We start from the raw sequence: 13,694 nt of genomic DNA, 5'->3' as shown, positions 1-13,694 counted from the left end.
AATTTAAGATTTTCTGGTAGCCACATTAAATAAGGTAAAAAGAAATAGGTTAAATTAGTTTTAATAATGTATCGTATTTAAATATTATTTAAAATAATTAATAAAAAATAATGAAATATTTTGCCTTCTTTTATTCCTACTGAGTCTTTGAAGTCAGTGTGTATTTTACATTTAGGGCATTTTTCAGTTTAAACTAGCCGTATTTCACATGTTCAGTGGCCACATTTGGCTACTGACTGCCTTACTGGACAGTGCATTTTTATACCATTAAAAGATAGGTTCTTTAAAAAGTTTCTGATTGAATTACAACTAGATGGCTTATTCTTCCTTTGTGAAGGAGTGGAGGGCAGTCTGGGGCCTAAAGGTATCCCTATTAAGTTGTGTCCAGAGAACCTGCTCATTAACGGGGAACATATTTTTTTATACTTGGTACGAAGAGAGTGGGGAAAGATTTACCAAATGTTTAGGTTTCGTATCATTTGAGATGCGTGGGTGTTACGCAGTTAGAGGGACTTCTAGGCCGTTCCAAATAATTTCTGTGGTCATATTAGTTCTGGGCTCTGGTTTCCATTATAAAGAACAAAGTGCTTTTTCTGTAGACAGAGCTCTGAAAGAGAAGCACACAGCTCTTGAAATGTGGTGTCTGTTGGTTCAGGGACTCGGCCACCATGTAGAACCCTTCACAACATCACTGATTTCACTGATGTGCTTTTGTGGGATTTGATATGTTTAAAGTTGCATTATTCCTCAGGCAGGGATTTCTCAAATCTGCTTTTTCCTTAAAAAAAAAAAAAAAAAGAGAAAAGCTCCCACTAAATAAACTTATCACATTAAAAAAATGACTAAATCTTTTGTAACTATTAAAGTGTAATATGCATTCTTTGTAAAAATCTAGATAATGGAGTTAGCTACTTTTACATGTTTAATGAACAGATCTCTAGCACAGGGAAGTGTTCAGTCTGTGGCTTCCTCCTGCCATAATAAGATTCTTTGGGCAGTAGCTCTCCGGTGAAGTATGGAACAGGTAGTGAAGAGTTTATTTCCTTTAAAGAGATAGTGAACAAGTGAGAAGTATGTGTTCTTTCTGCCTAAGTTATATATGTATATTGTTCTGTATTATGTATCATATGTTATTTGACTAAGAGCCTAATTTGAATGCATTTCATTAAAAATCTTCTTAGTTATCTGTAAAACTAAGATTTATTAAACTAAGTAACTACAAGAGTTGCATTAACTTGTTGAGAGATACTGGGTTAAAATACAAGTTCTGTTCTGACAGTTGAACAGAATAGTGTACACGTTATCATAATCAGTAATTTTCATTTTCTGAGTTTGTAGTTTTAGTGGTATGCTGATGTTATCGGGCTTCCCTGGTGGCTCAGATGGTAAAGAATCTGCCTGCAGTGCGGAAGACCTGGATTCAATCCCTTGGTAGGAAAGATTCCCTGGAGGAGGAAATGGCAACCTCCTGGCAAGTATTCTTGCCCAGAAAATCCCATAGACAGAGGATCCTGGTGGATTACAGTCCATGAGATCACAAAGCGTTGGACACAGCTGAGCGACTAATGCTTGCTTTCATTTTTTTTGACGTTATCAGTGAATTGTTTTACTTGTGAATGTAGTTGTGGTTCAGGTGGGAGCAGGGTAAGGGATGTTCATGGAAACCATTGCTTACCATTTTGGGGATGGGTTGTGGGAAGAGCAAGCGAGAAATATATTAATACTTGAGAGATAAGACAGTAGCCACATGGGAGCAATTTGAGATACTGGGAAATACATATTTTGAGAAAAGTTAGAGTGTTTTAAAAAATGTACAAAACTTAATCATTAGGAACATAATCAAATTTTATAAAATTTGAGTAGGAAACATTAAAGAGCATTAGAGAACTTTGAATTTCATATTTATTATGTTCATATTTTGTGTGAATATGAACATAATATTCAAATATAGAGTCTTATTTTGAATTGACCCCTTGTGGCTTCTTAGACTCATAACTAAGGATCATAGTCCTTATGTGTGGAGAGTTCCAAGACTGAGTTTGTCAGGTTAATGAATCTAAAGTCATTCAGTGTTAGCTGTTTAGATTTTATCAACCTGTATCTTCATGTTTTCTGCTGGAAGGTTAACAGTCATATTGACCCTTGTCAAGGAGTTATTAGTAATTTATAATTCTAAAGTTCTGTGAAAGCATTAAACACTCTTTAAGTATTATACTTATTTGAACATTCCTTAATACAAAGTAGTTTATTCATCAACCCCTACTTAGTTTTGGTTACTATAATTACCTGTTCTCAGATGTCTGTCAGAGAAGGCAATGGCACCCCACTCCAGTACTCTTGCCTGGAAAATCCCATGGACGGAGGAGCCTGGTAGGCTCCAGTCCATGGAGTCGCTAAGAGTCGGGCATGACTGAGCAACTTCACTTTCACTTTTCACTTTCATGTATTGGAGAAGGAAATGGCAACCCACTCCAGTATTCTTGCCTGGAGAATCCCAGGGACAGGGGAGCCTGGTGGGCTGCCGTCTATGGGGTCGCACAGAGTCGGACACGACTGAGGCAACTTAGCAGCAGCAGCAGCAGCAGCAGCAGACTGTCTGTCATAGTCCTGTGCCTGCCCTTCTTTAGTTCTTAGCCTTGTAGGAACATTTGTGAGTGTGCTTTTAGGTCATTCCCCATGACTGACCTGGGCATAACTCAGGAAAATTCTTGTAAAGGGTGGTTATGACTGTGGAATGGTTTTGCATTGGCTGTTGTTGCCTGGCTTCTTGAGGATGTTAGCTTAGGTTAAAGAGTTCAGATTTTGGAGTTACTTGGTTTCTCATGAATCCTGTCTCTTCTTTACCACCTCTAGGCAAGTTACTTGCCTGGGCAAGTTGTTAAACCTTAGTTTCCTTAACTGCAATTTGAAATAATAGCGACTGCCTCTTAGGGTTGTTAGGAGGACCCCCATAAAATAATATCTCTACTGTTAGGGATGATAGCACTTTACTGTTTGTTTGTTTGTTTTTGAATAAAGATGATTTTTTTTTAGAATGGTTTTAGGTTCACAACAAAACTGAGAGGGAGGTATAGAGGTTTCCTGTATGCCCTTTGCCCCTGCACATGTATAGCCTCCTCCATTTATCAACAGTTTCCACCAGAGTGGTACATTTGTTACAGTTGATGAACCTGCATTGCCACATTGTAATCAAAAATCCATAGTTTACCTTAGGATTGACTCTTTAGGTTGTACATTCTGTGAGTTTGGACAAATGTATAATGACATGTATGTATAATTATAAAACTATAAAGGATATATTCACTGCACCCATCCCCCCCATATCCTCTGTGCCTTTTCATCACTTCTCCCCAACTTCCAACCCTGGACTATTCCTAGTCTTTTCACTGTCTCCATAGTTTTTTGTTTTCCAAAATGGCATATTAGTTGGAATCAAACAGTTACATAGCCTTCTCAGATTGACTTCGTTTACTTTAAGGTTCTCCCCATGTCTTTTCATGACTTGATAGCTCATTCCATTATAGTACTGAATAATATTTCATCGTCTGAAAGTACCAAAGTTTACTTAATCCATTTACCTACTGAAGGACATCTGGTTGCTTCCTAGTTTTAGCAATTATAAATAAAGCTACTCTGAACATCTATGTGCAGGTTTTTGTGTGGCCGTTAGTTTTCAACTAGCAGCTACTTTTATTGAGCATTTATTTATTTTAGCTAGACACTGTACTATATTTTATATGCAAAATATCATTTAATTCTTGCTGTTTAGTCACTCAGTCATATCCAACTCTTTTGTGACCCCATGGACTATAGCATGCCAGGCTTATGTACATATAATAGATTGTGCAGAATTTACAGCCCATAGTAATATATGTCTAATAACTGATTGCTGTTATTTTATCTCTGTGTTAGTTCTAAGCATGTAGTTTAAGTAGAAATTGAGGCTTTTAAGATGAGACTGACAGTGGGCATTCTGATCAGACCTCAAAGACTTATTAAGAAGTTGACAGTGGATTGAAGGTGAAGTGTATAGCAAATTGTAGTTCAAGGATAATCCACATGGTAATCATTTAGGAAGCCTGTTAAAATGTAGAGTTTGGGGTTCATTTTCAGAAACTCAGACTTTATGAATCAGAATCTCTGGCCATGGAGCTCAGGTTCTGTAGTTTTACAAGCTTAATAAGTAATTCTGATTCATTATGAAGTTTGAGAATCTTATTTTTAATTTATTCTTCCTGATTAAAAATAATTCTAGTGATTTTAAATAGTTGTGTTTCTTTGATATAATAAGCTTTCTATTGGTGATGGAGCTGGTAAACTTTTTCTGTTAAAATTTTTCCATGTTATGGGGGTAGGAAGGTAGTGATATTTGTTCATTCAACTATTTTTAGTAAGTGTCACTTCTTTACGGTGTATTTTAATTTTTTAAATAAATATTGCATATTTTACTTTATTCAAATAATATAGGCTTTTTGAAGCAAGTAAGGCATACTTTTATGCCTATTAGGAAGATAGTAGAGATGCATATTATGCATCTACCCGTCCCCCCCATTATGCATATTATGAAGAACATACTATTATGAAGATAGGTAGAGACACAAAGAGAGTGTTTTCTGGTACTAACTGGAAGGAAAAAATAGCTATAAATAATTTATGTAACTAACATGAATGATTAAAATCTGATGGAAGTTTTCAAGGAGTTTTGGTATGGGTTACTTTATTAGTCATATTAGTTAATGACAGAGTCATATTAGGAACGCTTAGCTTCTGTTGTTTTTTGACCGTTGCTTTCTCTCCTAAGAGCACTCTTCTTTTGGGTTGTGTCAGTGTTGGCTTCCTGGGAAGTCTTATTCCAGATCCAGTTTGGGAAATCAGAATTCATCCCTACAGTGTTTCACGTGCACCTAGCTTTCTTAGATCCTTCTGGTAAAATCTTACCCAAAGGAACCAATGAATTCAAGTCATAATTTTAAACTTAGGTCTTTAGAAGACTCCATTTCAGTGAGTCTGTGCATTTGTATTTTTAGCCCCCAAATCTTTCTGGCTCCAGCATCCACTTTAATAACTCTATGGGTTAAGCAGTGCTATTTTTAATATCTGTAGTTTTGTTCATTCTCAGAAACTAGGTCAGTTGGGCTTTGTCAAATGAAAAAAGGTACACTTTATTTTTTAGGAGTATCCTTGGACTGAATGAAGCTAAAACATAGACACTGTTGCTCTTCTTTAAATATTCATAGGATATAATTTTGCTTATTTTAAGCTCAGTCTGTTTGCCAGTACAATGATAAATTTAATCTCTGAAAACTTTGGCTTTTCTATTGTGCTGTTCAGAATTCACATGAATTATAAAAACTTTCTAGTAGGCCTTTTATTGATAGCCTTTTATCTGACCTCTTCTTTAAAATTGTCTTCAGCATTTTCAAAAGAATCATCTGGGTCTTTCTGGGGCTGGAGATTTTGCTTCTGTTATGACAGAAGCAGAGAGTGAACTTTTTGGAAGTTAGTAGTAGTGGGGTACAGAAGAAGAGAAAAATCAGACTAAATTATACATCATGCCGTTTCATTGTAAAAAATAATCATAACCTTTTGTCCTTTTTGGAGAGTGATGGTGGTGGTTATAGGAAGACTATATGGTGAATTAAGGAGACATCAAGGAAAATATGTCTCCTAACATAGAGCTTTAATTATTTCCCAAAGGTAGATAGTAAAGTGGTTCTTTTCAGAAATTTTTCATTCATAGGAACCCTATCTGCAGTATTGGTATATTTATCATTCACCCTAGAATATTGACAGCGTTGATGTTATAGGTAATCTGAGTTACTGCTTTTGTGTTATATTCCTTTCTGTTTTAAGTGTGTGCTACAGACCCATAACAGTGTTGATATGATTATATTACTATTGTAACAGTTTTTCTTTTTAAACCAGAGTAAAACACACTGATTTTTTCCTTCGTTCTTATAAGTATTTTTATTTTCAATAAGTACACTTCCTTCTGAATTATTTCAACATGTTTTGGTCAGTTGGTTCAGTTTAGTCGCTCAGTCATGTCTGACTCTTTGCAATCCCATGGACTGAAAAACGTCAGACTACCCTGTCTATTACCAACTCCTGGAGCTTGTTCAAACTCATGTCCATCGAGTCAGTGATGCCATCCAACCATCTCATCCTCTGTCGTCCCATTCTTCTCCTGCCTTCAATCTTTCCCAGCATCAGGGTCTTTTCCAATGAGTCAGTTCTTCACATCAGGTAGCCAAAATATTGGAATTTCAGCTTCAGCATCAGTCCTGCCAATGAATATTCAGGACTGATTTCCTTTAGGATGAATTGTTTTGATCTCCTTGCAGTCCAAGGGACTCTCAAGAGTCTTCTCCCACACCACAGTTCAGAAGCATCAATTCTTTGGCGCTCAGCCTTCTTTATGTCTACTCTCACATCCATGCCTGACCACTGGAAAAACCATAGCTTTGACTAGACGGACCTTTGTTGGCAAAGTAATGTCTCTGCTTTTTAATACATTGTCTAAGTTAGTCATAGCTTTTCTTGCAAGGAGCAAGCATCTTTTAATTTCATGGCTGCAGTCACCGTCCACAGTGATTTTGGAGCCCAAGAAAATAAAGTCTGTCATTGTTTCCATTTTTTCCCCATCTGTTTTCCATGAAGTGATGGGACCGGATGCCATGATCCTAGTTTTTAAATGTTCAGTTTTAAGCCAGCTCTGGATGTAACTAGTGTTTAGATCATATCTTGAGTATTAAAGTCATAGAATGTCCCACTAGTGGTTCTGAATCCCTCTGTCAGTACATTATAAACGCTTGGGTGTGTTTTTTGTTTTTAAACATGCCTAGACTCTACCTCAGACCAGTTAAGTCAGATCTCTGGCTGTAGTGTTCTGGACATTATCATCGTCATTGTTTTTTAAAAAAATATTCTGTCATTCTCATATGAATAGCATTAATAGCTGCTTCTTTATTAATGTGAAGGAGAGTCATTAAGCTAGGTAACTCCATTTTATGTCTTCATTTACTATTATCTTTTATCATTTTAAGCATCTGAAGGATAAGCATAAACTGGTCAGAACTCTTTAACTGGGAGGCAGCTAATAATGTTGGCTTGAAGTTTTCTTCACAATATACTGGATGGAAAAGTTTGACTCCTTGAACCCTTCTTCATGGCTTTTATTTCCTAGTGCTCTCATAATTTTTGTAATCTTCTATGGATTCTCCCTAATTTCTCAACAGCTTCTTGAAAGTATAGTAATCCAAACTCAATATAAAATTAACAAAACTGAATAGTGGCAGAGGCAGCAAATAAAATTCCTTCTACTTCTTAAATTCTGTGATTTTTATTAAAGTGGAAAACATATTTGTTTCAGACTTTTTATTGGCCTTTTCTTTATGCTTTGGGGAGTCAAAATGTGTTTTCTACCATGATGTTTGTTTTAGTACATTACTTTCTTAGGTTATATTCCCTCTTTTTTCTTTCCCAATTGTACTTTTTGCCACCATTTCCCTGTATGTATTTGGAAAGAGTCAGTACATATTTTCTCATGGATTATCATGTTTTGGGAAAGTAGTTTTCCAGATTGATCAAATCATGCTAAAATTTTATTCCATTTACATATCAGTTAGAATCTAGACAGGGAAGCTATCTACACTATATTTCTGCCATAAAATTTAGACGGGGAGTAGGTTATACAGGTATTAATTAGAGGCTGAAAAGGCCAAAGGGAAATACTGGAGTAACACAGAGACAATAATTGCAGAAAGCATCAATCATCCAGAGGACAGGGGGACTAAGAAGAGCTCAGAGTAGAGTTTGGGTTCAAAACTTCTAGATGGGGTACTGTCTGACTATTGCTGGTACTTCTTAGAATGTCAGAAAAAACTTGTGGCTCTTACCAACTGCTGCTGTTGGGATGGAGGGCTTGTGCTAGGTCAATGCTGAGTGAAAAAAGCAAGCTTCTTATTGGCAGCATGAGGAAGCTAGCTGGCAAAAGAGAAAAGTAGTTTCCACAGTTCTATTAATATTATCAGCGTTACTGAGCTGAGTATTAAAGGGTGGATTTGTTGCTGAGAGACCATAGCTAAATAACCAGCATGTATAGCTTTCTCTTCTGGTTATAAAATAGCTTTTGGTCTCTTGGTCTCCCTCTTAGTGACGGGAACCCTGCATGTTCTTGGTGTCTAGGATTTAGAATGAAAGGAGTTATTATTATTTTTAAGTAAGTTATGTAGCTAATGTGATTTGATAACTGTCACAGCCTTTCTTGGGACCTGAGATTTAATGATTATTCATTACTTTGACTCACAAGGGGTTTCTGTATTTCAAGATCCCTTATTCAAAATATAAAAATTATAGGAGTAATGATAAACCAGAGATTAAAATTGGTTGCTTATTGGCCAAAATGTGGTCTGTAGTGGGAACCAATCTTTAAACAGAGGAATTATACTTTCTCTCTCATTCTAATCTTCTTCCAGCAGAGCTTCTCAAATTTTACTATGTATATGAATTGTTTGGAGATCTTGTTAAAATGCAGATTCTGATCCAATATGTCATTGGTTAGGGCCTGAGATTCTGAATTTCTAACAAATTCCCAGTGGAGCCTGAAGCTACTGGTCCCTGGACCAGACTTTTTTTTTGTCTTCCCTTCCCTGGTGGCTCAGCTGGTAAAGAATCCGCCTGCAATGCGAGAGACCTGGGTTTGATCCCTGGGTTGGGAAGATCCCCTGGAGAAGGGAACGACTACCCACCCCAGTATTCTGGCCTGGAGTATTCCCTGGACTTACAGTCCATTGGGTCGCAAAGAGTCAGACACGACTGAGTGACTTTCACTTTCACTGTATTGAGAACCGTTGGTCTGGCTTGGATCCACTGTTGGACCTGGTTTTGGGTGGTTGAATGGTGGATCATGAAGTAGAGTTTCATTCAAGCTTATTTTCCAGAGATGTTTTGAGCAATTTTATTAGAGGTATTTATAGCTGTTTCTTTCCAGGTGGGCATAGAAGGGCAGTGCCTCCAAATAGGTTGACTTTTCTTCCATAATTTTGTTGCTCCTCTAGATGTAGAAGAATGCTTATCACTTGTAGTTTTCCTGGAATATCTGAGGCTTTTCAGTAACTGTGTACATGTTTAAGGGAAACTAAACTAATGGGAGACAGGAGAGGAGGACAGTTAGAAAATTCATGTATCAGATAGCTTGTGTTCTTTAAAGCCATTATTTTTGATTAAATATAGGGCTATCTATGCATTTAAAAAATTTGGTTTCAATTTCACACTAAATGTATTTTCCCACTTTTGACACTTTGGTATACCTAAAGTATAAAGTCTTCCTTGAGCCAAATAAATAGTAGTCTATCTTAATTGAACTTTGCATACAGCCCTAATTTATGAAGTTCTTAATTGCTCTTTATATTTGGATTTTACTTTACCAAGGCATACCTGATGACATGAATGAAAAGTTAATCTTTTATTCAGTTGCTGACTGTCAAGCTCCTCTCCCTGCTTTCCTTATCTCCATTACCCCCAATTCCTGGATTTTTCTTTTTGTCTTTACAGACCTAGATTTTTTACGACCCTGGGTTGTTTTTTCTTGTCTATTGGTGCTTTATATTTGTATGAATGTTACTCTCAAAATTTTAAAATTCAGGCTATAGGTAATATAATTCAGGGCATGGAACTGAAATAATTGGCCACTTTATCAGTTGAGGTGAAAGAGTTAAAATGAAAGTTAAGGATCCAGGGGACCCCTACAGAAATGAAGGGTAAAAAAATGCTCAATTTTAGGATCCTAAACAAAGCATTTTGATTGGCATATAGAGACCCTTGCATGCACACAGACGTCCGTATTTGAATATTTATAGACGATAATCTGTCAAAATTACTGTTATTTTAATTTGCCAAGCTTGGCTGATTGCTGCAGTTGAATGTTAGCTGAATTCTAGATGAGGAACTGTAAATATGATCTGGTCTGGAACATACTTTTTGTCCTTGAAGCTGTTTGAGTATTACCCTCTTTTTTTTTTTTTAAATAGTGGGACCTTTTTATATTAGCTGAACTTTCATGTTTTCCTTTTTTGGGGAAAAAAAAGTAGGGTGATAACAGTAAATGTTAAAAAAAATTTTTTTTTTTTAGTTAAAAAAACTATTTACATTTAGTGATCAGCGATTATTTAAATAGTTTTCAACTATTTGTCCAATCTTTGCTCAAAGAAGCTTTCCCTGGAGAGTTTAAACCTAGGGACATATATCTCTTCAAGGCTTGAGGTTTTGTGTCACATAAGTTTCTTGTTAACAAATGTATAATTGTAGATAATTAATGTTACCCCTTTTTTTGTCTCATTTTAAACAGTTGATAATTATAGTGACCTGGTTTCAAGCAGTAATTATCTTCCATTGGAAATATGTGATTTCATCCGCTTCTTACCTTCTAGGGGAAAAAAGGTAAGCCATTTTTCATATTTAATATTTAGTAGCTTTGTAAATAAGTCAAATTTTTCTCTCTTAAAAAAGTTTAGAAACCCTTTTCTCTTTAGGTAGTGTTTTCTCATGCAGAAAACACTGTGTTATTTATTTACATCATATCACTATTCCTCAAAAGATTCTACTGAATCTACATTATTTCAGCTCTAGAGATAATATGATGGAGAAGGCAATGGCAACCCACTCCAATACTCTTGCCTGGAAAATCCCATGGATGGAGGAGCCTGGTAGGCTGCAGTCCATGGGGTCTCTAAGAGTCGGACACAACTGAGTGACTTCACTTTCACTTTTCACTTTCATGCATTGGAGAAAAAATTGACAACCCACTCCAGTGTTCTTTCCTGGAGAATCCCAGGGACGGGGGAGTCTGGTGGGCTGCTGTCTATGGGGTCACACAGAGTTGGACACGAGTGAAGGGACTGAGCAGCAGCAGCAGAGATAATACGATGACTTTCTAAAAATCATTCGACAGCTTTTTGGAGCAGGACTACATTCTGTGCTCTATCTACTGGGCTGGCTTGTCCCTTTTACATAGCTATTCTCTCCTGAATTTCTGTTTTTACATCTATAACCACTGACATGACTAGATAGTCTTCATATTTTTGTTTTCTTGCTTTTGATGTTTTCATTTCTTTATCTCTTGTAAACTGACATAATTGGATCTTACTTTAGTAAGATAGTTGGTTATTACTTTTGTTAGAAACTATGTCAAGTACTAAGTCTCAGTTTTACTTAGACATTGACTTTATTTTGGGGTTTGAGGAATGTCGGGGTCTCAGGAATATATTTTACATTCAGCAAATTGAGTGGAGCTTATAGAGCATTCTTTTCTTTTTTTTCACAGCCATCAATCTTCATTCTCTTTGGACAGTTCTTTTTTGTGTAGATTTTCTTTTTTCTAGGAGTGTTTATATTACTGTTCACTGATTACTATGATCTCTTTTCTCACTTCTTTTTGTGACCATCTCTACTATCATTTCCAGTATATTTCTTACCCTAATTCCTCATGATCCTCCTAAGAGAATTATTTGTCCAACTCTGTGGTAATCCTCCCAGTGAAGAGTAAGATTCTTAATAATTCCTTTAGATGTTATGCTTGCTTCTAGTTTTGTAGTGGTTCACCATCTGTTTACTGTATAAAGGACTCAGAAGTATCTGTTATACCTAATGTATGAGGGATGTGGAAATAATAACAAAATGAAATTTACATTTATGCAAAGCAAAGATGGTATTAGTATATTCCCTTGGGTTTGGCCATTCTGATATTCTTGCTATGTTTGGAGACTTATTTTGCAACATACTTTTAGATTTTTTAAGGTGAATTAGATATGTTCATCTTATAATCAGCTTGCTTTTGGTTAAGTATGTTAAAACTCAAGTTGAATAAAATTTAAGTTAGTAATATAAAAAGTAATGAGCTGTTCTACAGTATGATTTGGAAAAAAATTAGGTGTACTTCTTGCTATAAGAACAGCAGATAGCACAACTAAGATTTTCTAAGTAAAGTAATTTTGGTAAAGGTTAATTTCACGACAATAGAAAATGTTGGGAATTGGCATCCAAATGTCAAATTTCACATACAAATCCTAGCTTTCTACTGACTTTTCTTTTCCCCCCAGAGGATAAATCTTAAAACTTATTATTTGCTTAGAAGACACTATAATGCTGTTTTAGGAATAATAAACTGGCTTTATTTTTCTATAATTTAACAGTAAGGGTAACCAGTGCATTACAGTACTTGTTGATAGGTTTTTATAAAGCTCTTATGGAAATGTAATATTCAAGTGTTTACTTAGAAAAATATTTTAGTTTGTCATAATGATGTGGGATCTAAATGATAACCCGTGATATTCACCTATGTGTTTTCATTGTTTCAGAAAGGAAGGATGAAGTGGATTGTTTAATAGTTTGCCTTTTGGTATTATTTATAGGGTGAACACCATGAGTAATCATATCTTAGGTAATTTGTGTGCCAGTGAGACAAATTTAGATCTCCATTTGTTTCTTTGCTCCTTTATATCATAAGAGGGTTATATTATCACTCTGTCAGTTAGTTAAAGGGTAACAACTGAAAATGGATTTTTGTTTGTTTGTAAGTCGTGAAATAGTGAACAAACTAAAAAATCAAAACTCTTCTTAGATCCATCAGAGAAGTGAGGTCACAGGGCAAATCACTGTTCTCAAATTGAAGAGACAGGCAGGTAGAGAATGACAGCTTAGCAGAAACCTCAAAAGAAACCACCACTGTGTAGGAAAAATCTAATGTGTGATTGACAAATTACAGGAAGCTCCATGTGGACAAACCCGACACGAAAACGCCAGGGGGACCTGGTCGCAGGGGATCCCCACATTTTCTTGATTTTACTTCTAGGAGCTCTCTCAGGTCCTCACAGTGACTATCTGAGAAAAATCCCCTGGTGCTTCCTACAGGGGGAGGAGAAAATAACCATTTTGAGATATGCCAAGGCATCTTCCTTTTCTTAACAAGATCTGCTATCAAGAGAAAGTATTTTACCAGAGCCTAATCTGTTAGAGTGTTATCAGACACTAACTGACCTAGAAGAAGAGAAATCCCCAACTCTAGCCTTCCATGTTGTAAGGAAAGATCCAGTTCTTGCCCTGTAGTCATCCTGTTCCACCTGGGAGGGGAGCACAAGACTGAAAAGAACTTGTGAAGTTCACAGCTTGAGGAGCACGGTTCCACTGAAAGGCTGAGACCTAACTTCTACTCCCGCCACACCTGACAACATTAGTAAATTTCTATTAGCTCTAGTTCCTTTTATTCCGTGCATGATGTCTGACTTTCAGCAAAAAAATAGAAGGCAGACTAAAAAGCAAAAAACACAGTTTAAAGAGAGCAAGCATCAGAATCAAACTCAAATTTGACAGGAATATTAGAATTATGAAACAAGGGATTTAGGACAACTGTGCTATACAAAAAAGATCTTAACGACCCAGTTAACCACTATAGTGTGATCACCTGCCTAGAGCTGGACATCCTGGAGTGAGAAGTCAAGTGAGCCTTAGCAAACATCACTACAAACAAAGCTAGTGGAGGTGATGGAATTCCAGATGAACTATTTCAAATCCTAAATGATGATGCTGTTAAAGTAGTTGCTCTCAATATGCCAGCAAATTGGAAAACTCAGCAGTGGCCATGGAACTGGAAAAGGTCAGTTTTCATTTTAGTCCCAAAGAAGGGTAATGCCAAAGAA

The 13,694-nt window shown here is 36.2% G+C and overlaps 1 protein-coding gene across 7 annotated transcripts in view; it reads left to right on the top strand.

The window, feature by feature from the left end:
* FUT8 (fucosyltransferase 8) overlaps positions 1 to 13,694 on the top strand; it is a 330,583-nt gene that overhangs the window by 100,440 nt on the left and 216,449 nt on the right. For all 7 annotated transcript variants that reach the window (XM_006072122.4, XM_006072125.4, XM_044924842.2 and 4 more), the window contains one exon: positions 10,349 to 10,440. The gene's annotated coding sequence lies outside the window, so the exon portion shown is untranslated. The remainder of the gene's footprint in view (positions 1 to 10,348; positions 10,441 to 13,694) is intronic.

Source organism: Bubalus bubalis, chromosome 11 (genome assembly GCF_019923935.1).
Source record: "Bubalus bubalis isolate 160015118507 breed Murrah chromosome 11, NDDB_SH_1, whole genome shotgun sequence".
Taxonomy (NCBI): Eukaryota; Metazoa; Chordata; class Mammalia; order Artiodactyla; family Bovidae; genus Bubalus; species Bubalus bubalis.
This window is presented reverse-complemented; position numbering and strand designations above follow the sequence as displayed.